We start from the raw sequence: 22792 nt of genomic DNA on the forward strand, positions 1-22792 counted from the left end.
CACTTGGTGTCTTCCTATCTCATTTTCATTTCTTTCAATTAAAAGCCCAATAAATAGGTAAAAGATGGCTAGTTTTTAAATAAGAAGTTTGTTTAAAAAGTATTGATTTCTCTATATTTCTCAATCATATAACCCTTTGAAATCCATCCAGGTCTTGATGATCACAAACATCATTTTTCTATATGTAATTTCAATGTTTTAATTTCTTTCTTTTCTCCAAAAGCAGAAATAAGAAAGAAATTGATTTCTCAGATTTTTTCCCTTATTATTATCCCTGAAATCATTTTCAATATATCAATACCACTGACTTTTTTTTTTTAGTGAGTGTTCTATGGTGAATAGATACGTACAAAGTGAAACAAATTCAGGCAGATCAGTGGTTCCAGATGCTTCCTCCACTGCATATATGAATCTGCCTCACTGCTTACCGAAATGTGTTTCCAAAAGCTTTACTTTGTATTGGAACTTGGTTTTCTCTTGGGCAACAAGGAAATTGTCTCCGACATAGTGATGACACTTTGACCTATTGACCTTTCTATGAACCTTTTCCCCCTTCAGTTCTGGTGATAGTCTTTCTCAGGGCTTCATGGGGGTTAATCTGTGTAACATTTCCTGTACAAGACATGAAGACAAAGACAAAAAAAGTGGGGTGTAGTTCTAGAAATTATCTTATCTTGCATAATGTCTAGATTGAAGGTCGCTGGGTGTCAAGGGAGTATTATTGGAGGCAATCATATTTATGGTGTTTATTTGAAGGTATATTTGAAAGTATATTTTGAGGGAGTCTATTTTACTTCTATGCTTAGAAGCTGTTTCTAACCATTTCATGCTTAGGATTGTTAAATGTGAAGATGAGTTTGCTAGTCAAAAGAGTGAATTTATTAGTACCATCAGATTACATAGTCCATAAATCTTGAAAAATGCAAATATTCAAAATACAACTTAACATGGTGTGAATTATCTTATTACTGCTCAGTAGTAGATCATGGAATTTGAGGGAAACTTAAAGATCCATTATGAAAAATACTGTTGCAAGTAAATGACTCTAACTAGGGAGTAATAAATGCCTGTACTTATCATTCATGAGTTATCATTCATATCATTCATAACAGAAGGGACACCATATGAGAAATAAGCATCTCTCACGTGCTTCCCTGGTCTCTGTCCCCAAATGTAAGCATTATTTTCAGTTTCCTTCATAACTTTTATGAATAAATGCCAATACCTACATAATTTTTATAGCAAGAGGGAATTCATTAAATTAATACATATTTTTATTGTGCTTTCTCCTCTTAGTTTTTGAAGATATATCAGGGTATGCATATATCGTAAGTCATTTAACCATTCTTCAAATGATGGACATTTCCCTTTATTCTCAAAGTTATTGTTAATAATGCAATGTAAAAATAAATATGTGTATATGTGTATGTAAATATATATGTACACTTTTAAAATAATATGCACATAAATTAAATCATTAGAGTGAAAATGCTAAGTCAAATGAAGTATCCATTTTACATTTTTATTGTTTGTTTGTTTGTGAAACTCGCTCAGTCATGTCCAGTTCTTTGCAAACCCATGGTTTGTAGCCTGTCAGACTCCCCTGTCCATGGAATTCTCCAGGCAAGAATATTGGAATGGGTAGCCATTCCCTTCTCCAGGGAATCTTCCCAAACCAGGGATCAAACCCTGGTCTCCTACATTGTAGACAGATTCTTGCCCTACAAAAATATTATAATTTATATTACCACAATTAGTGCATACAAATACCTATTTCCTCCATAAAGTCTTGTTATTAAACTTACGAATTGCCAAGAAAGTGAAAATAGCCTCTTGCATTTATTTCAAATTGCATTTGCTTAATTTTAATGAATTCATGTTATTCATCCATAAGAAAATATGAATGACGTATCTTATCATTTATCTCACAGTTAAAATTTTTATTTGATATTGTATACCTTAGATGAGGAAAAAAATACTCTCTGGCTGTTTTTGGAAACTACAAAAAAAAATATTCTAAGCCATTCCAGTGGAAATCTGTGCAGTTGTGTGAAACACAGTGATAAAGAAGAACAATACAGACCTGAAAATCCACAGTCAGATCCTACTTACTAGATATGTGGCCTAAGACAAGTCACAAATTCTTCATTTTTAAATGAGGTGAGAATTAATTTATAGTGTTGTTATAGGTAACAAATGATAAATAAGAAAGATATTTGTGTGGTACAGTGCTCTTCAGTTCATTGTTATTACAAAGAAATAAATTATTAAATGGGAACCTAGTAATTTTGGTTATCCCTGGTGGCTCAGATGGTAAAGAATCTGCTGCAGTGCAGGAGACCCAGATTTGATCCCTGTATCAGGAAGATCCCCTGGAGAAAGGAATGGTTACCCACTCCAGTATTCTCACCTAGAAAATTCCATGGACAGAGGAGAGGAGCCTGGCAAGCTAGAGTCCATGGGGTCACAACGAGTCAGCCATTCAACTGAGCAACTTTCACTAGTACTTTAGGAAAAAAAATGCAGTTGGCAGGGTAGACTATCTACTTCTGAGTGATGGAGATCAGACTAGCTCTTTTAAATTTTTTAATTTAAGTTTTATTTACATATTGTTGATTTACAATGTTGTGTTACTTTCTCATGTACTGCAAGGTGATTCAGTTATACATATACATTTAGTCATTCTCTTCAGATTCCCTTCTCATATGTTATCACAGAATATTGAGCAGAGTTCCCTGTGCTATACAGTGGATTCCTATTCATTACCTGTTTTATATATAGTGGTGTATACATGTTAATCCCAAACTCCTAATTTATCCCTCCCCACCATGTTTCCCCTTTGGGAACCTAAGTTTGTTTTCAAAGTCTGTGAGTCTGTTTCTATTATGTAAATAATTTCATTTGTATCATTTTTTTTTTAGATTCTACATATAAATGATAGCATATATTTGTCTTTGTCTGACTTACTTCACTTCATATGATAATCTCTATATCCATCCATGTTGTGGAAGGTGGCATTATTTCATTCTTTCTATGGTTGAGTAATCTTCCACAACAGACTGATTCCAAATAGGAAAAGGAGTACGTCAAGGCTGTATATTGTCACCCTGCTTTTTTAACTTATATGCAGAGTACATCATGAGAAACACTGGGCTGGATGAAGCACAAGCTGGAATCAAGATTGCTAGGCAAAATATCAATAACCTCAGATATGCAGATGACAACACCCTTATGGCCGAAAGTGAAGAAGAACTGAAGAGCCTCCTGATGAAGGTGAAAGAGGACAGTGAAAAAGTTGGCTTAAAGCTCAACATTCAGAGAACTAAGATCATGGCATCTAGTCTCATCACTTCATGGCAAATTGATGGGGAAACAGTGGGAACAGTGACAGACTTTATTTTTCTGGGCTCCAAAATCACTGCGGATGGTGATTGCAGCTATGAAATTAAAAGGCTTTTGCTCCTTGGAAAGTTATGACCAACCTAGACAGCATATTAAAAAGCAGAGACATTATTTTGCCAACAAAGGTCCGTCTAGTCAAGGCTATGGTTTTTCCAGTCGTCGTGTATGGATGTGAGAGTTGGACTATAAAGAAAACTGAGCGCCGAAGAATTGATGCTTTTGAAGTATGGTGTTGGAAAAGACTCTTGAGAGTCTCTTGGACTGCAAGGACATCCAACGAGTCCATCCTAAAGCAGATCAGTCCTGGGTGTATATTGGAAGGACTGATGTTGAAACTGAAACTCCTGTACTTTGGCCACCTGACGCGAAGAGCTGACTCATTTGAAAAGACCTTGATGCTGGGAAAGATTGAGGGCAGGAAGGAGAAGGGGACAACAGAAGATGCAATGTTTGGATGGTCTCACCGACTCAGTGGACATGGGTTTGGATGAACTCCAGGAGTTGGTGATGGACAGGGAGGCCTGGTGTGCTGTGGTTCATGGGGTCGCAAAGAGTTGGACACGACTGAGTGACTAAACTGGAACTGAATATTGCATTGTATATATGTACCACATCTTCTCTATCCATTCCTCTGTCAATGGACATTTTGGTTGTTTTCATGTTTTGGCTATTTTAAATAGTGCTGTAATAAACATTGGGGTGTACATATCTTTTTGAATTACAGTTTTTCTCTAGATATATGCCCAGAAGTGGGGTTGCATGTTCATACAGTAGCTCTAATTTTAGATTTTTAAGGAACTTCCATAGTGTTCTGCATAGTGGTTACATCAATTTGCATTCCCACCAACCGTGTAGGAGGGTTCCCTTTCCTCCATACCCTCTCTAGCATTTATCATTTGTAGACATTTTGATGATGGCCAGGATTAGCTTTTGTTTAGTAAATTTCAAGAAGTACCCAGTCTGATAGAGGTAGTGAGGTGCACAAGTAGGTCTACCTTTGCTCTTCTATGATCCTGTGTACAGAAAGTTATTCTACAGAGTGGGCTTGTTTGAATACTGAAAGATTAAAATAGTCCCTAGAAGCCTGGAATGGTAACACCCACTTGCAAAGAGAGTGCTGGTTTATTTTGTAGCATGCCCTATCTTTTTCAGGTTTCCTTTTAGAAACAGTTCTTTTTACTCTTAGGGAAAACTAAACATTTCTCTAGTTACATAATCAAGTCTATATGTATATATATAGTCAAACCTGTCTTTTCTAAACCTGACAATTAGTGACTTTTGTCCTAACTCATACCCTTCATTCCTTCTTTAATATTTTAAAGTCAAAAAACAAGACTGAAAGTATTTTTGTTGATCTGGATTTTTAAATATTATTGTTACTGTTTAATTTTAGGAGTCTAGACAGCTACTAGACTCTCCTATTGTCAATTATTACTCAGCAATTTTGTGGGCTTAGTTTCGTACCAAGTTTAGTTGCCAAAAGAACATCTAGTACTGATGCATTTACTTTCAGATAATAAACTTAGCTTCAAACCTTATAACCTCAGCTGAAGTGATTGCATTTCTACAATTACATTAGGCATCCCTGAAGCAAGTTAATTGAACTGCTGTGTACTGTTTTGTCAAGATTTATCCCCTTGTATAAATCTACTTGTGTCAGCTCTGTAGCATGTTTTTCTTAAAGAAAACTACCTGCTTCCAGAAAAACCCTATACAAGACTCAGTAATTAAACAGAATGTAGAGATAGATTTATTTCAGCATTGGTTTGAGAGGAAGTATCCTCCTGTGGTTAGAAATTTCCAAGCTACTTTACTGAATTGTGGTTTTTGTTTGGGAGATCTGTTGTTAGAGACAAAGGTCCTTGAGAAATAATTCTTTCTTTTACCTCATGGAGAGTGATGAGTTGGAGAGGAGTGAGAGCTATAGTCGTAATAAATGGTTTGTTTCTGGAAGCTCAAAATCTAGACTAGTCTTTGGTTATTGAGTGATAGATGTTTGCTTTTGTGTGGCTCAGATGGTAAAATGTCTACCTGCAATGCGGGAGGCCCAGGTTCAATCCCTGGGTTAGAAAGATCCCTTGGAGAAGGAAATGGCAATCGACTCCAGTACTCTTGCCTGGAAAATCCCATGGATGGAGGAGCCTGGTAGGCTACAGTCCACGTGGTCACAAAGAGTCAAACACAACTGAGCGACTTCACTTTCCATTATTTGACCAGTTCTAAAAATAAGTTAATATATATAACATATAACAATTTATTATAGAATCATAAAATTACACAGATGTGTAATTTTAGCAACTGTAACTAGAGTTTGTCTTAAACAGATTTAAAGTAAAATCTTCAGTTATTTGGGGATAAAGGAGTTCTTAGACTGATTTGATAGAAGGCACACTTAAAAAAAAATCTGGTCCACATATTGAACAGTATTTTATAGATAAAAGCTATAAAATGGAAGGTAGAATAGAATAAATAGAATTGCAGGAGGCTTGGGCCTGGAAAGAAGGTAGGTATTAAGAAATTTTCACCCAATAAAACTTAGCCACTCTCTTATGACTACAAAGAACTTCATGATCTTGTTATTCTCATCACCAAATGGTATAGCTCATTGCTATGAGTTTGGAGTTTGGAGAAGAAAGGTCATTTGGAATTGAAATAGACCTAAAAATTTTGTGGAGAAATCTGAGCTGGATGTGTGGGGAAATCAGGTAGGACTTGACTAGGTGGAAGGGTGAGTTAAATTAATCATGGAATCAAGAAGCAACAAAATTAGGTTAAGAGACAGAAGGACAGGTGCACTGGGATGGGAAATCCTAAGGATATGTTAGAGTTTGACTGTGAGGGCCTGGCTTCCAGGCCACAGTGGTTTGGGCTTGATCCTACCAACTGCATGAGTCGTTCAAGACATTTTAGCAGGGGTCTGAAATGATTGAAGGCATATTTGGTAGTCATTAATGTGGTAGTATTTTATGGAATAGACAGAAGTTGTTCACAGTTTCTTCAAAAATTCTGACTCTTGTACCTTCTAAAGAGTGGATGTGTGCGTGTGTGTGTGTGTGTGTGTGTGTGTGTGTGTGTATACATATATAACTGAATCACTTTGCTCTACAGCAAAATTTAAAAAATAATAGTAGTGTATTCTTACAATAATATTCCAAGCTCAGTATTTTAAATGAGAGGTCAATTCTGTCTCTTTCAACCTTCTTAATTGTGCTAGGCTAATAAGGTAAGGCCTGAGTATTTTGATTCTAAAGGAAATTATGGGGAAGATGAGAGATTTCTTAATCACTTTATCCACATTTCAGCACTTAAGGGTTAGGGAGAAAAATATCTCTGTATATGACTCTTCAGTACCATTGCAAAATTATGTGTCTTTGCAACTTCATTAGAAACTATCATCAAGAGCAAAGTATTTGATGCTCATCTCTGAATACAGTGTTTTCAATTTCCAATTCAACCCCATTTCCCTTGGCTTTAAATTAGCCCATGTATGAATGAATCATGGACTATATAGTCTTTTTAGCAATCCATCGTTATTTACATGTGTTCATTTCTTAAAAAAAAAAGTTTTATTGGGGTATAATTAATTTACAATTCTGTGTTAGTTTCAGGTGTACAGAAAAGAGAATCAGTTATATATAGACATGTATTCACTCTTTTTTAGATTATTTTCCCATTTAGGCCATTTCAGAGTATTTAGTAGAGTTCCCTGTGTTATATACTAGGTCCTTATTAGTTATCTATTTTATCTATTGTAGTGTGTATGTGTCAATCTCAATCTCCCAATCTATCCCCCTACTCTTATCCCCTGGTAACAATAAATTTGTTTTCTACATCTGTGACTTTACTTCTGTTTTGCAAATAAGTTTATTTGTACCCTTTTTATTCAGTTCAGTTCAGTCACTCAAGTTTTGTCTGATTCTTTGCTATCCCATGGACTGCAGCAGGCCAGGCCTCCCTATCTATCACCAACTCCCAGAGTTTACTCACACTCATGTCCCTTGAGTCAGTGATGCCATCCAACCATCTCATCCTTTGTCATCCCCTTCTCCTCCAACCTTCAATCATTCCCAGCATCAGGGTCTTTTCAAATGAGTCAGTTCTTGCCATCAGGTGGCCAAAGTATTGGAGTTTCAGCTTCAGCATCCGTCCTTCCAATGAATATTCAGTACTGATTTCCTTTAGGATGGACTGGTTGGATCTCTTTGCAGCCCAAGAGACTCTCAAGAGTCGTCTCCAAAACCACAGTTCAAAAGCATCAATTCTTTGGTGCTCAACTTTTTTTATAGTCCAACTCTCACATCCATACATGACTACTGGAAAATCCAGAGCTTTGACTATATGAAGTTTGTTGGCAAAGTAATGTCTCTGCTTTTTAATATACTGTCTAGGTTGGTCATAACTTTTCTTCCCAGGAGCAAGTTTCTTTTAATTTCATGGCTGCAGTCACCATCTGCAGTGATTTTGGAGCCCAGAAAAATAAAGTCTGTCACTGTTTCCACTGTTTCCCCATCTATTTGCCATGAAGTAATGAGACTGGATGCCATGATCTTAGTTTTCTGAACGTTGAGCTTTAAGCCAACTTTTTCACTCTCCTCTTTCACCTTCAGCAAGAGGCTCTTTAGTTCTTCTTTACTTTCGGCCATAAGGGTGTTCTCATCTGCATATCTGGGGTTATTGATATTTCTCCTGGCAATCTTGATTCCAGCTTGTGCTTCATCCAACCTAGCATTTCTCATGATGTACTCTGCATATAAGTTAAATAAGCAGGGTGACAATATACAGCCTTGATGTACTCCTTTCCCTATTTGAAAACAGTCTGTTGTTCCATGTCCAGTTCTAACTGTTGCTTCCTGACCTGCATACAGACTTCTAAGAAGGCAAGTCAGGTGGTCTGGTATTCCCATTTCTTTAAGAATTTTCCAGAGTTTGTTGTGGTCCACACAATCAAAGGCTTTGGCATAGTCAATAAATCAGAATTAGATGTTTTTCTGGAACTCTCTTGCTTTTTTGATGATCCAGCAGATGTTGGCAATTTAAACTCTGGTTCCTCTGTCTTTTCTAAAACCAGCTTGAACATCTGGGAGCTCATGGTTCATGTATTGCTGAAGCCTGGCTTGGAGAATTTTGAGCATTACTTTACTAGCGTGTGAGATGAGTGCAATTGTGTGGTAGTTTGATCATTCTTTGGCATTGCGTTTCTTAGGGATTGGAATGAAAACTGACATTTTCCAATCCTGTGGCCACTGCTGAGTTTACCAAATTTTCTGGCATGTTGAGTGCAGCACTTTCACAGCATCATCTTTTAGGATTTGAAATAGCTCAACTGGAATTCCATCACCTCCAGTAGCTTTGTTCATAGTGATGCTTCCTAAGACCCACTTGACTTCGCATTCCAGGACTTCACATTCCCTTGTGGCTCAGCTGGTAAAGAATCTGCCTACAATGCGGGATACCTGGGTTCGATCCCTGGGTTGGGAAGATCCACTTCAGTATTCTGGCCTGGAGAATTCCACGGACTGTATAGTCTAAGTGTTTGCAGAGTCTGACATGACTGAGTGACTTTCACCCTTTTTACTAGATTCCACATGTAAGTAATATCATATGATATTTGTCTCTCTGTGATTGACTTACTTCACTCAGTATGACAATCTCTAGGTCCATCCATGTTGCTGCAAATGGCATTGTTTCTACATGTAGTCTTACTTTTAGAAACTAACTTTATCAGCCACATCAACTCACTAAGATTTAGCTTTGCTATTCAACAGGTATGCATGTTAGTTTTTAAAAGAAAGAGCACAGCCTTTGTGAGATTGTAAGTAATGATGGGGTTAAGCAATACTATTTAAGTATTAAAACTTTGGTTTTGATGATGCTGGAAAACTTGCCTTTGGGAGGGACAGTCAAGGAAGGAAGTGGAATACAAAGGCAGTTTGGGGATTAGAAAAGACTATTTCCCTGCAGAAGATTTGACTTTCAAAATTCTTTTTTTTTTTCTTGTTGATTCTTCAACTACTATTGAAGCCACAGAAGTGGCTCTCCTGATCACTTTAGTAAGGAATGTTTATAGCATCTTAACTAAGAAGTCTTACCTTTCCAGATACAGAGTTGAGTTCATTTTCCTTTAAGATTTTATAACTGTGTTGGGGGCTCTCACACTTTGTAATTATTTAGTTATATGCTCAGTCACTACTGTCTGGGAGACCCTGGGAAGGGGGCAGACCTGTGTCCTACCAAATTTTTATAGCTCCAGCACCTAACAGAGTAAGAAGAAAGCAGTAAACATTTACTGACTAGTGGTTAAATGAATGGATAAATCAATCAGTAAATCCAATGTTGAGATGTTGAGTGCTTCTCACCTGTAAGGCATTGTGTCATATTTGTAGAGAAATATACAATTTCTATTTTTGATATCTGCCTATAAGAGGCTTCCCTGTTGGCTCAGATGATAAAGAATCTGCCTGGAATGCAGGGGACCCGGATTCGATCTGTGGATTGGGAAGATCCCTTGGAGAAGGGAATGGCTACCCACTCAAGTATTCTTGCTTGGAGAAATCCATGGACAGAGGAGCTGGTGGGCTGCAATCCATGGGGTCACAGAGAGTCATATACCACGACAGAGTGACTGTCACTTTTTAAGAAATTTAAACTTTAGTTCAGCAGCTAGATTACTAATATGAAAGTAATTATTCATTTTTAATTGTTTATAGTCTCTGCTTCTCTTTTTCTCTCATTGATCAATCACCTAACTTTAATCTTTATCTATGTCCATCACTGTGTCTTCTGAGGATACTAAATGACCCCCTGCTTGTCAAATTGAGTGTTCGAATTTTCTTAATCTGCTTGATCTCCATCTGGCACTGAACATTAGAGAATCCAATCTTCCTTTGAATTTCTCTTTCCCATTTTGGCACCAAGACACTGAACTGGATTCTGACATTTCCCTGTCTCCACCACCATGGTAGTCATGCAGCATGTTCAGAGTTCCTACTGGATACATTATGTGCTTCCTCCTCTCCTCTTTTTCTACATGATGCATCCTTTAGAATGTTTCCTAGGCTAATATCTCTGTTCATGATTTAACTGTGTATGTAGAACCTACTTCTGTCACTAAACATCAAGAACATGTAAACTATACCATCCTCTCAAATTAAATGTTTTTAAGATTAAAAATTAAGTTTCCCCTTAACACTTTGTTCTTCTTTGTCTCTTATGACAAAAGCATGTGGATTCATTTTCATTGCCACAGTAACTTTCAAGGCACCGGTTTCCCTCCAACCAGGTCTTCCCTTCTTGAGCCCATATTCTACATGATGTTGAATTAAGCCTCATAAACTATCTATATCACCTCAACCTCTGAATCCTTCTGTGATGGTTATTGCTTGCAGTCTGCATCACTTACCTAGAGGTTGAGGCCTTGCACAATATGATGAATAGAATTCTCCCGTTATTTTACCCCTTTACAAACCCAGTGATTTAAGTCCAATGTGCTAGTCAACATGCCACGTTTGGTGCACTGGCTAACATTATTCCTCTTCTAGATTTATTTGAAGCTCACTAATTACCTGAACTCTAGCCTCATACTGAAGTCTAGTTAGAATCTAAGGATTTCCCTAAAGCTTCCTGCATCCTAGCATTTTCCAAGGTGTGGGGGATATAATTTTAGGTAGTGCACTAATAGAAAGTCATCAAAAGAAAATGAAATATACGATTTAAAGAGTTATTCCTTTTTTATTTTATGTCACTCTTTATAATTTTATCAAGAAGACCTTAATTTGGTTAAACAAATTTTGGTTTTTAACATCACTCTGACGTTAATAATTTTTCTTTTAATCAGTGAAAATTCAGGGAGATACCTCAGTGAATTTATCAGTCACCATTATCTAGTTAGAAATAAATAATGTTATTTTATTTATGTTTTTTGCCTTTCATTTATGGTAAAGATACAGGTTTTTCTTTAGGGTGATACTATTAATATTTAGTTTAAATAATAATTTTAACATTAATCCAATATTAAATAACTGCTCAATTTAAATATTTAAATGCTTAAATTTAAATATTTAAGTCAGGTTTTGCTTGAATACACAGAAAAATATCAGGTAAAAAATATATGTAGCAATTATTAAGAGGGTAATTCAAGAAGGTGGGATGTAGGGGTACACAGAAATTATAAAAGCTATACATGAATAACTGAAGTTTGGAGAGCCCTCAATTACCATATTAGCCCACAATTTTTCTTTGTTTCAGTGACTATGAAAGTTCAGTCACTCTTCTAACTTTTACTGTGTTAACTAATGGAATTCTTTCAAGGATCCTTTGTAAGATACTGTTTTTCCGATTTTATAGATAAGGAAATGGAAGACATCATTTGCCCAGCTTCTATCAAATGGCAAAACTGTAGAGACAGGCTTTGAACCCAGGTCTTTAGCCTTAAGAACCTGTGCTCTTAAAAAGCAACTCTGACTCAGAAAAAGCCCATCAGTCTTTGATTTGATAATAACAAGTTAAGATCTTTTGTGTTCAATATCGTTCATCTGTCTTTTTCCTCCAGAGGGAAAAGTTTTACTCAGACATGAAGTCAAACTTTGTAGAAACCTCCTGTGAGTAATTGTATTTAGAATTGATTTCCATCCCTGTGGACAACTTGAAAACCTTTTTCTTCCAAAGATATAGTCCTTAAAACTCAGGGAGTACTCAGTTAACTACAGGTTCAATAACAAATAGGAAAAGGCCAGTCTCTCTGCATGAATAACTTTTATAGTTTGTTCATTAGAAAGTCCAGGAGCATGATGACCAAGCGCAATTTGCATCTGCTTCCTCAGCAGACTGCCCAGTAGATGAACAGCCCTCGGCAGATCAAGTGAAATATTTAGTAACTAAGCAGGGTGTAGTATGAAAGCAAATTATATACACTGGAGAAATGCATCACAGAAAATGTTATGGTTAAGCTTGATATTAGAATGTATCGCCCTTACATTTGCCTTTTCAATTCTCAAAAACTGAAGGGGCACTTTTCTGAGAAACTGCAGAATCCTACTGTTATAATTACTATAAATCATAGTTTGTTGTAAGGATGTTATAATAACCAGATAAATTTTCACCATCTGTATATTTAAAATAGCCATCATATACAACTAAGAAATATTTAAGGTAGAAATTTGCTCATAAACACTCAATATTTGTTTTTTAAACCCACTTAATGTAACCAAAATTGCTGTATTTCTTTCCTAATTCTATTATCTCTTAATTATTGGCCTAATACAGAGGTGGAGAAACTATGACCTGCAGTTCAAACCTTGATATTGTCTCTTTTTCATGTGGCTCACAAGCTAAGAGTGATTTTCACATTTTTAGGGGTTAAAAAAAAAATCATACATGACAGTGATTATATGTAGCCTGTAAAGCCTAACATATTTACTGTATAACCTTTTACAGAAAAGTTTGCCAACCACTCATCTTTTTTTACCTATAACATGTTTCACTTAGTATTTTGCTATGAAATTACCTCATTTTTGTTATGTATCTCTAATCAAATTGTGGTCTTGCAATATGTGGTCTCAGTTTGCAATATGTGGTTCTGGTGCTGTAATACAAAGTCAACTGGTTAAAGTCATCTCATATTTTACCTAAACTAGTGTTTGTTACACTGGAAAGCTGCACTTTAGGAACCATCTCCAAGGATGCCTAACTAAACTAGGATATCAAAATTGACCCTAATACTGATTGGGGCAGGGTGGCAGGGATGGTCATTGGGGTATAGTTTATTTTGCCTTTTGGGAGGATGTAAGTCATTGGAGCCAGAGGACAGACTGTGTTATCTAGAATCCAAAGATGGCCTGTCTACAAATCATGCTTCCTGGTACTTACATACCTATACAGTCCCCTTCCACACTGAGTGTGAGTTTGCCCTTGGTAATTAACAGAATGCAACACAAGTAACTCCATATTACTTCCAAGCCAAGTCATGAGTCATGTAGCTTCTGGCTTGTTCTCTTAGAATGCTGGATCTTTGAATGTTTCCTCTCAAAACCCAAAAAATTAGTCAAGGATCTCAAGCCACATGGAAAGGACACATATAAACATTAACCCCCAGCTGAGCTTCTTACACAACAGCCAGCAACAGTGACAAGTCATTTGTGTGAGCTCTGCTGAATATCTAATCTCAGACTATCAGATAATTCCAATACCCCTGCCATTTGTTTGCAATTATTTGAGAGATCCCAAGCAACAACCATCCAACTGAGCTTCTACCACAATAAGGGGTAAGAATAAATTATTTCAGTTAAGTTTTGAAGTGATGTGTCATGCAGCAATAGACAATGGAACAGCATGTTCCTATCATTCCTTGAGTAGGTCCTTACTTACAAGCTTATCTTGTACTTTCCTGTGACAGCCCTGGTATCAACCATTTCTCAAAAAAAAAACCCAAAAAAACAGTCCAAAAAAAACCCAATTTCTATTAGTGGAGAATGATACTTAAAAACTAAGACATGGATAACAGTTAATTTCCTTGTTATAATTTGTCTCTACTTTGAGGTCCTCTCACGGGCCAATTGGAGTAGGAAATGGCAACCCACTCCAGTATTCTTGCCTGGAGAATTCCATGGACAGAGGAGCCTGGTGGGCTACACTACATAGGGTCTCGAAGAGCCAGACATGACTGAAGCATCTTAGCATGCATACATGCATGCAGGGGCCAGTATTAAATTATGCAATGTAGATTATTTATTTATTATCTAACCAGTCAATCCTAAAGGAAATCAATCCTGAATATTCATTGGAAGGACTGATGCTGAAGCTCCAACACTTTGGTAACCTGACATATAAAGCCAACGTATTGGGAAAGAGCATAATGCTGGGAAAGATGGAGGGCAAGAGGAGAAGGAGGGTAACAAAGGCTGAAATGGTTGGATGGCATCACCAACTCAATGGACATGAGTTTGAGTAAACTGTGAGGGAAGGACAGGGAAGTAAACTCTAGAGAAGGACAGGGAAGCCTGGGATGCTGCAGTTCATGGGATCTCAAAGAGTCTGATATGACTTAGCTACTGAACAACAACATTATCTAACCATGAGTTTACAATGAAAACATTCAATTCTAAAGCAACCACACAGATTGTTGTAACAATTCTCTTTATCATGTCTGTAACTCTTATCACTCACAATATGTTTATCAAATATATTTGATCAATCGCTCAGGCTTCATTCTAAGTTGATAATGAGGGAGCCCTTTCCTCCCTCAGTGAAGATGCCCTACCTAACCTACTCAAGTTTTAACTCCAAACTCAGTAAAGATATTTGTGCTACAACCATCTACCATATGAGCTCCCACCTTTATTGCCTATCTAATGACTTTTGGACAGAATCAAGAAAGAAGGGAGGATGAAAGGAATGAAAAAGGATGTTTTTAAATAATGGTTTTTGAGGAGAAAATCTGGCACATTTTGATTTTTATTGAGATTGGAGTATGAAGAGAGAAGTATAAAATTGGCCAAGAGGATATTGCAAAAATCAATTAGAAATGATATGAGAAAATGGAGAAAAATCATTTTGAAGAGAAATTTGATTGAGCTTAAGAGCTGAATTAGATACAGGAATTTATGTAGAAAAATAAGTAAAAGATGATTTCTGAGTTCAAGGCTTTTGTTGCGATGTAGAGAATAGGGCAAAGAAAATATGTGAGTGCAGTTGGGGCTGAATTGGGCATATTGCTACACAACTTTGCAATTGTAGATTTGTGATGCAAATATGGAAAATTAAGTCAAATTTTCATGTGGTTATTGTCAACTAGAAAAATCAATGGTGTGATGTCTAATTTAACAATACATTACCAACTAAGATGTAGTAACTATGCTCAGTCTTAAATATAACATAATGGCTTAGTGTTTTACATGGTAAAATAGGCTCAGAGGAAGATGAATTCAGCATCAGCCACATCACAAATTCATCTGGTAAATAAAAGCAAAGCATTTCTTATTTTTTTTTTTTAACATGCAAACATATTGTACTCTCTTGTGAAAACATACTGAAATCTGTATTATGTAGCTCTGATTGGTTATGCCATAGTAAATTCTTATTTTTCTCTCAGTCAGTGGTAGAAAAAGAAGCCTGATTTGGAAAAATTGAAATTTATTTACAATGAGAACAATATTCTTAATTTTTCTCTTTGAGCTACAATTTCTCCTTTTTCTCTCAATGAATTATAAGTGAAAGTAAGACCTTCTCATCCATAACCCACTCACACCTTCTGAAAAACTAACTGTTCTCACTAGCCATAGCCAAAATAGTTTTCTGCATTTCCATATTTTAATAGGTAAATATTTTATTCATGGAGAAAATATCTATCTTTTAATCTGCTGTATAATTTATTAACATATGCTATTTTTTAAAAATATTAAACAAAAGACATTCAGCAGGCTGGATGTGCAAAAGTTATCTACATTCTTCAAAGGCAGCAACCTGCATAATTCTTGAAAAACAAATATTAGTCTTATTAAAGAAGTAATTATTTATAAGAGGTAATTAGGCTGCAGTAAGTCAATGATTTTTGTTGTAATATTTAGGGAATCCAGGATAAGAATGCTTAATTAAGGAAGGAGAGGGCATATGTATACACGTGGCTGTTTCATGTTGATGTATGGCAGAAACCAACACAATATTGTAAAGCAATTATCCTCCAATAAAAAAGAGTGAGAGAGAAAAGACTGCATAATTAAGAACTTAATAGAAAGTTTTAAAAAATAAAATTTTGGATAATAATCTAAAAGATGAGCAAGAAGAGAGAAAAGAGAACATAAAATATAATAGGTTAAATAGAAAATAAATATTATACAATTTAGATGATGGAGAAAATAATGGCCAACTATTTGGGAAAATGTAAATACATATACAGTATATATACACAAATATGTAATTGACAGAAGAGTGAATTATATAAAAATTATAATTTTCACTGTAGAAATTCACTCATGAAATATGAAAAATTTATGAGTGGATATTTATATAACCTAAGAGGTAGGGAAAACTTTTCTCAGTTTTAAGATTAATGACAGAATCTCTGAGAAAATATTAGAATTTGCCATGTGTTTAAAACATCTTTATACCAAATTAAAGTATATAAAAAATAAACATATGCAAAATGATAGAATATATACTAAAAGATTATATTTCTTTATACACAGAATGTTCTTACACAACAACAACAAACATGTGAGCACTCCAATGTAAAAATGATAAAGGTGATGAACAGGCAATTCAAATGAATAATTTAGATATATTATAAAATATGCCACCTCAATAGAAATCAAAGAAATACTTATTTAAATATATTTGGATAATGTTATATATAATATATTATATATGTTATATATAATATATAATATATTTGGATAATTATATTGGATAATGTTAATGAAATAATATGTGGAAGAATGGATATTTTTATATGCAACTGTCACATTGTAATTTTGTGTAACTTTAGAAGTCATGATGGGACCAAAATTTAATGCATTTTTTTATACTTCAGAATTTCATTTTTTGGAATATTCCCTCTTAGATGAGTAACTCAATAAGTGTAAAAAATGTAAGTAAATAATAATATTACTTCAACAATTTTGTAAATAATAATAAGGATACTTTAAAAATTTTATTGTGGTTAGTTGATTTACAATGTTGTGTTATTTTCTAAAGTGAGAAGTGTTAGTCATTCAGCTGTGTCCCAGTCTTTGTGACCCCAGGGACTGTGTAGCCCGCCAGACTCCTCTGTCCATGGAATTCTCCAAGCAAGATACTGGAGTGGGTAGCCATTCCCTTCTCCAAGCAATCTTCCCCACTCAGGGATCAAACCTGGGTCTCCTGCATTGCAGGCAGATTCTTTACCATCTGCACTACTGTACTGCAAATAAATCAGTTATAACATATATTGACTCTTTTTAGATTTATTTTCCCATGTAGGCAATTACAGAGTATTGAATAGAGTTCCCTGTGCTATACAATAGGTCCATATTAGTTATCTACTTTATATATAATAGTATATATTTGTCAATCCCAATCTCACAGTGTTTTCCTCCCCAATTCCCCACTGGTAACCGTTAGATTGTTTTACACACCTGTGACTCTTTCTATTTTGTAAATAAGTTCTTCTGTACCATAGAAAAATGATACTTGTAAGGAAAAAACTCATCTTAGCTTTATTTCACCTCATTCAATCATAGGTCCTTCAAGAACATGTGAGAAGAAAGTCTTTATACATGTACTTTCGATAACAGAAATTTCTTAGGGACAAAAAAATCTCTTCAGATAAGTTTTTATCTGAATTTTCATGTACTCCTCTAGCCGCCAATGTTCCTATACGTACTTGTCAATATAGACTCAGAGATATGAGCACTGCAATGTGAAAAGCCCTTGACATAATTTCAAATATGTGAAGTTCATTAAGTTGTTCTGATTCTTTGTTGAATTTTTTTCCTTTCAGCCTGAGTATCTGAGATTGATTTCAAGCAAAATGCAGCAACAAATCAAGTGTTCTTGCTTAGGAAGAGATGAATGTTTTGTTGCTTGTCAATATCTGAGTTCCATTACCATTTATTTCTTTTTGTATGGAGTTTTGATTGTCTGTTTGTTTATTTGTTTTAGACATTTTATGTCTATCTTTTACATTTCTGGTACCCTGAGTATTCTAAAATAATTTAATACTGAAGATGGACTCTGAATTTGGGGATGACAGTTCCTCCACAGCTAATAGGGCAACATCCCTGATTATAAGCACCATCATATATCAAAACCCTACCAGATAGTCTGATCTGCTTACAGATTGTCTGAGGGTTGCTGGTGATAGAATTTTGGATAAGTCACTTGACGATTCTCCCTGGTCTTCACTGTCTTACTGCAAGATGATGAATTTGATTGCAGTAAGTGACTTTTGTAAATAATCTTTTTCAATTAAATATTAGTGCAGTGGTTAACATGAAAACTTTGGATCAGATAGACTTTATTGGCATGCAAATTCCATTAATGGTTGTATAACCTTGGGAAGTTTAGTTAACTTCAATCACTTTATCTCTAAAGTGGGGATAACAAGATACTAACTTACAGTCAAATTGGACTAAAAATGCAAGTAAAATACATAGCGTAGTACCTGATGCCAGAATGAAGTGATTAGTGCTTATATTTAATACCTGTACCCTTTCTGAAAAAAATCTATATGTCAATTCTTTTCTTTGTTCATGAGGTCTCAAAGAATAAAACACAACTTAGTGACTTAACGACAACAATAATACTTGCTTTACATTATTATATTAGTTCAGATGTACAGTGTAGTGAGTCAGATTTTGCAGATTATGCTCCATTAAAAGTTATTACAAAATAATGACTACAATTTCCCATGCTATTCAATATCTATTCATTGCTTGTCTATTTTATACATAGTCGTTTGTACCTCTGACTCCCATACACCTATCATGACCCCAGCCCCATCCACTGTTCCCACTGGTAAATCACTAGTTAATTTTCTATATCTGAGAGTATGTTTCTGTTTTGCTATATACATTTTCTTTATTTTTTACACTCCACATATAAGTGATATCATACAATATTTGTTTTTCTCTATTTGAGAAATATCCTTTTTTGTTATTTGTGCAATACTTTCCACCACAGAAGTCAGCTACTAGTTTTCCTTATCTCCAGGCATGTGACTGGATATTAATAGCTAATCACATCACTGAATGTTGCTGCTGTTTGTTGTTTAGTAGCTGTGTTTGACTCTTTTGTTACCCCATGGACTACATGTAGCCTGCCAAGCTCCTCTCTTCATGAGATTTCCTAGGCAAGTGGGTAACCATTTCGTTCTCGAGGGTATCTTCCTCACCCTGGGATGGAACCCACATCTCCTGCATTGGCAGACAGAGTCTTCACCACTGAGCCACCAGGGAAGCCCATCACTGAAGCTAGAAGCTTATAAAATAAAGGTCTATGTTGAATTTATTAGGCAAGGGTTATGGTAAATGTGCTTCCCAGGTGGCACAGTGGTAAGGAATGTGCCTGCCAGTGCAAGAGATGCAAGAGACATGGGTTCAATCCCTGGGTTGGGAAGATCCATGGCAACATGCTCCAGTATTCTTGCCTGGAAAATTCCATGCACAGAGGAGCCTGGAGGGCTACAGTCCACGGAATTGTAAAGAGTTGGAGGTGACTGAGTGCATGCGCATTCAAGCACGTGCACACAAACACACAGACACACACACACATAGTAAAGGTAGAAGCAACATTTAATTTCCAGTGGCAACTAAGGAAGTTTCTCTCTGATTTTCTGCAGTGTTCCTGAATATTTTATCTTAAAGAATATTTTAATCCCTTATAGATTATTTTATTTCTGTTAAATAACCCTCTTTTCCACTTAAATTAGCCAACTTTTTTATAGTGCTTACAACTAAGAAATTTCACTGAAACATTAGCTCATGATACTAGTCTTTAAATAGTTGTGGTGGTAGCTAATATAGTTGTAGTAGAAACTGTCATATTAAATTAAAATAAGAATGACTAAATGTTGAGAATTGCTGGAGCTGGAAGATGAATATACAGAAGTTTATTACACTATTCTCTCTTATGTATGTTTGAAATTTTCTGTGATAATTAAAAAAACATTTACATAAATATATGCATGACAGACACATGTGATGACAGATGGGAACTGATTCTTAACAGATGCTTTACAGTTTATTTTAAAATCTATATGAAAGATATCTGCAAGAACTGGCAATTCTAAACATGAGCTTTTATTAAGCTTTATTTTTTGTTTAATACAATGACTGTCTACTTGCCACACGTAGAGGATGCAATCCACACTCCAGAATTTATTGTTTGTAGACATTTTGACAATGGCCATGATCAAACTGATGTGAAGTGATATCTCATTGTAGTTTTGATTTGCATTTCTCTAATAATTAGCAGTGTTGAGCAGCTTTTCATGTGCCTCTTGGCCATCTGTATGTCTTCTCTGGAGAAATGTCTATTTAGGTCTTTTGCCCATTTTTTGATTGGGTTGTTTGTTTTTTGATATTGAGCTGCACGAGCTGTTTGATATTTTGGAGATTAATCCCTTTCAGTTATTTCAATTACAAATACTTTCTCCCATTCTGAGGTTTGTCTTTTTGCCTTGTTTATGGTTTCCTTTGCTGTGCAAAAGCTTTTAAGTTTAATTAGGTCTCATTTGTTTATTTTTGTTTTTACTTTCATTGCTCTAAGAGATGGGTCAAAAAAGATCTTGCTGTGATTTATGTCAAAATATGTTCTCCCTATGTTTTCCTCTAAGAGTTTTATAGTGTCTGGCCTTACATTCATTTAGGCCTTTAATCCATTTTAAGTTCATTTTTGTGTATGGTATAAGGAAGTGTTCTAATTTCATTCTTTTACATACTGATGTTCAGTTTTCCCAGTACCATTTATTGAAGATATGATCTTTTCTCCATTGTATATGCTTGCCTATTTTGTCAGAGAATAGATGACCATAGATGTGTGGGTTTATCCCTGGGATTTCTATCCTGTTCCATTGATCTATATATATATATTTTGTGTGTGTGATGGTAGCATACTATCTTGATTACCATAGTTTTGTAGTATAGTCTGAAGTCAGGGAGCCTGATTCCTCAGGTTCCATTTATCTTTCTCAAGATTGCTTTGGCTATTCGAGGTCTTTTGTGTTTACATACAAATTGTAAACATTTTTATTCTAATTCTGTGAAAAATGCCATTAGTAATTTGATAGGAATTGCAATGAATCTGTAGGTTGCTTTGGGTAATATAGTCATTTTCACAATATTGTTTCTTCTAATCAAAGATCATGATATATTTCTCCATCTGTTTGTGTCATCTTTGATTTGTTTCATCAGTGTCTTATAGTCTTCTAAGCACAGTCTTTTGCCTTCTTAGGTAGGTTTATTTCTAAGTATTTTATTCTTTTTGTTGCAGTGGTAAATGGAATTGTTTCCTTAATTTCTCTTTTCGATTTTTTTGCTTTTGGTGTATAGAAATACAAGACATTTCTGTGTATTAATTTTGTATCCTGCAACTTTTCCAAATTCATTGATGAGCTCTAGTAGTTTTCTTGTAGAATCTTTAGGGTTCTTTATGTATAGTATCATGTCATCTGCCATCTTAATACATTAACTGGCAATAAGTTTTTGTTTCAAACTTTGATCATGCAATTTTTCTGAAGCAGCATATGTTATAGTAAAATGTTTGGTGAAGCACAGTGCACAATAAACAAATAGCAGGTAACTTTTAATTTGTGTTAGGAATAGATATTGCTAGTAAAATTAAGTTTTTGTCAAATGATCTGCTTTGAAGTATAATACCATAGCAGTCAACGTCTTTGAAGTTTTAAAGGTTGAATTTAATTATTATAAAATATTAAAATAACCAATGCAAGGATATGCTTGGCAACTGATGTTAGACATAAATGTATATCTCGAGATATTACTAATGCAAATAAGATGCCTCCTTTAAGCTAAGATTTTTAGCAAGAAAAACAATACTTTTTAATACTTCAAAGTACAATTTGCCTGTATAATCATAAAGTGAAAGAGAATAAACCTAAATCAGTAACTGAATGGAAAAATAACTTTGTATTGTACTGTAAAGCATTATTATCATATTTTATGAGTGTATTGTTTTGAAACAAGATTCTCTAAGCTATTGTAGATAGTAGTTTAGCTAGTAGCTGAGGCCCATCATCTAACAAGTGGAAATCAGTTGGTGGGGAGTTATTCTTTTTGTACACCTGATGTTGCTAGTGGTAAAGAACCCGTCTGCCAATGAAGGAGCTGTTAAAATAAGCGGGTTCCGTCCCTAGATAGGGAGGATCCCCTGGAGGAAGATTAGGCAACCCACTCCAGTATTCTTTCCTGGAGAATTCCTATGGAAAGAGGAGCCTGGCAGGCTACAGTCCAAGAGGTTGCAAAGAGTCAAACATGACTGAAGCGACTTAGCATGCATGTAATAATATCCTAGCATTGGCAATAGATTCCACAAAATCTATAAACCTACAATTCATTGAGAACTGTGACATCATAAAAAGCTCTTCAGATTTGCAATTATGAACTTCAGTCTTTATATACATAATTATTTATAAATTTGTGTTATTTGGTATAAAATAATATTTAATAGTCTCTAGAGCCTTTAATATGAGAAGGCAATGGCAACCCACTCCAGTACTCTTGCCTGGAAAATCCCATGGGCGGAGAAGCCTGGTAGGCTGCAGTCCATGGGATCGCTAAGAGTCAGACACGACTGAGTGACTTCACTTTCACTTTTCACTTTCATGCATTGGAGAAGGAAATGGCAAACCACTCCAGTGTTCTTACCTGGAGACTCCACAGACAGAGGAGCCCAGTAGGAT

The sequence above is a fragment of the Giraffa tippelskirchi genome, chromosome 2 (genome assembly GCF_054371585.1).
Source record: "Giraffa tippelskirchi isolate mGirTip1 chromosome 2, T2T-mGirTip1v1.2.pri, whole genome shotgun sequence".
NCBI lineage: Eukaryota > Metazoa > Chordata > Mammalia > Artiodactyla > Giraffidae > Giraffa > Giraffa tippelskirchi.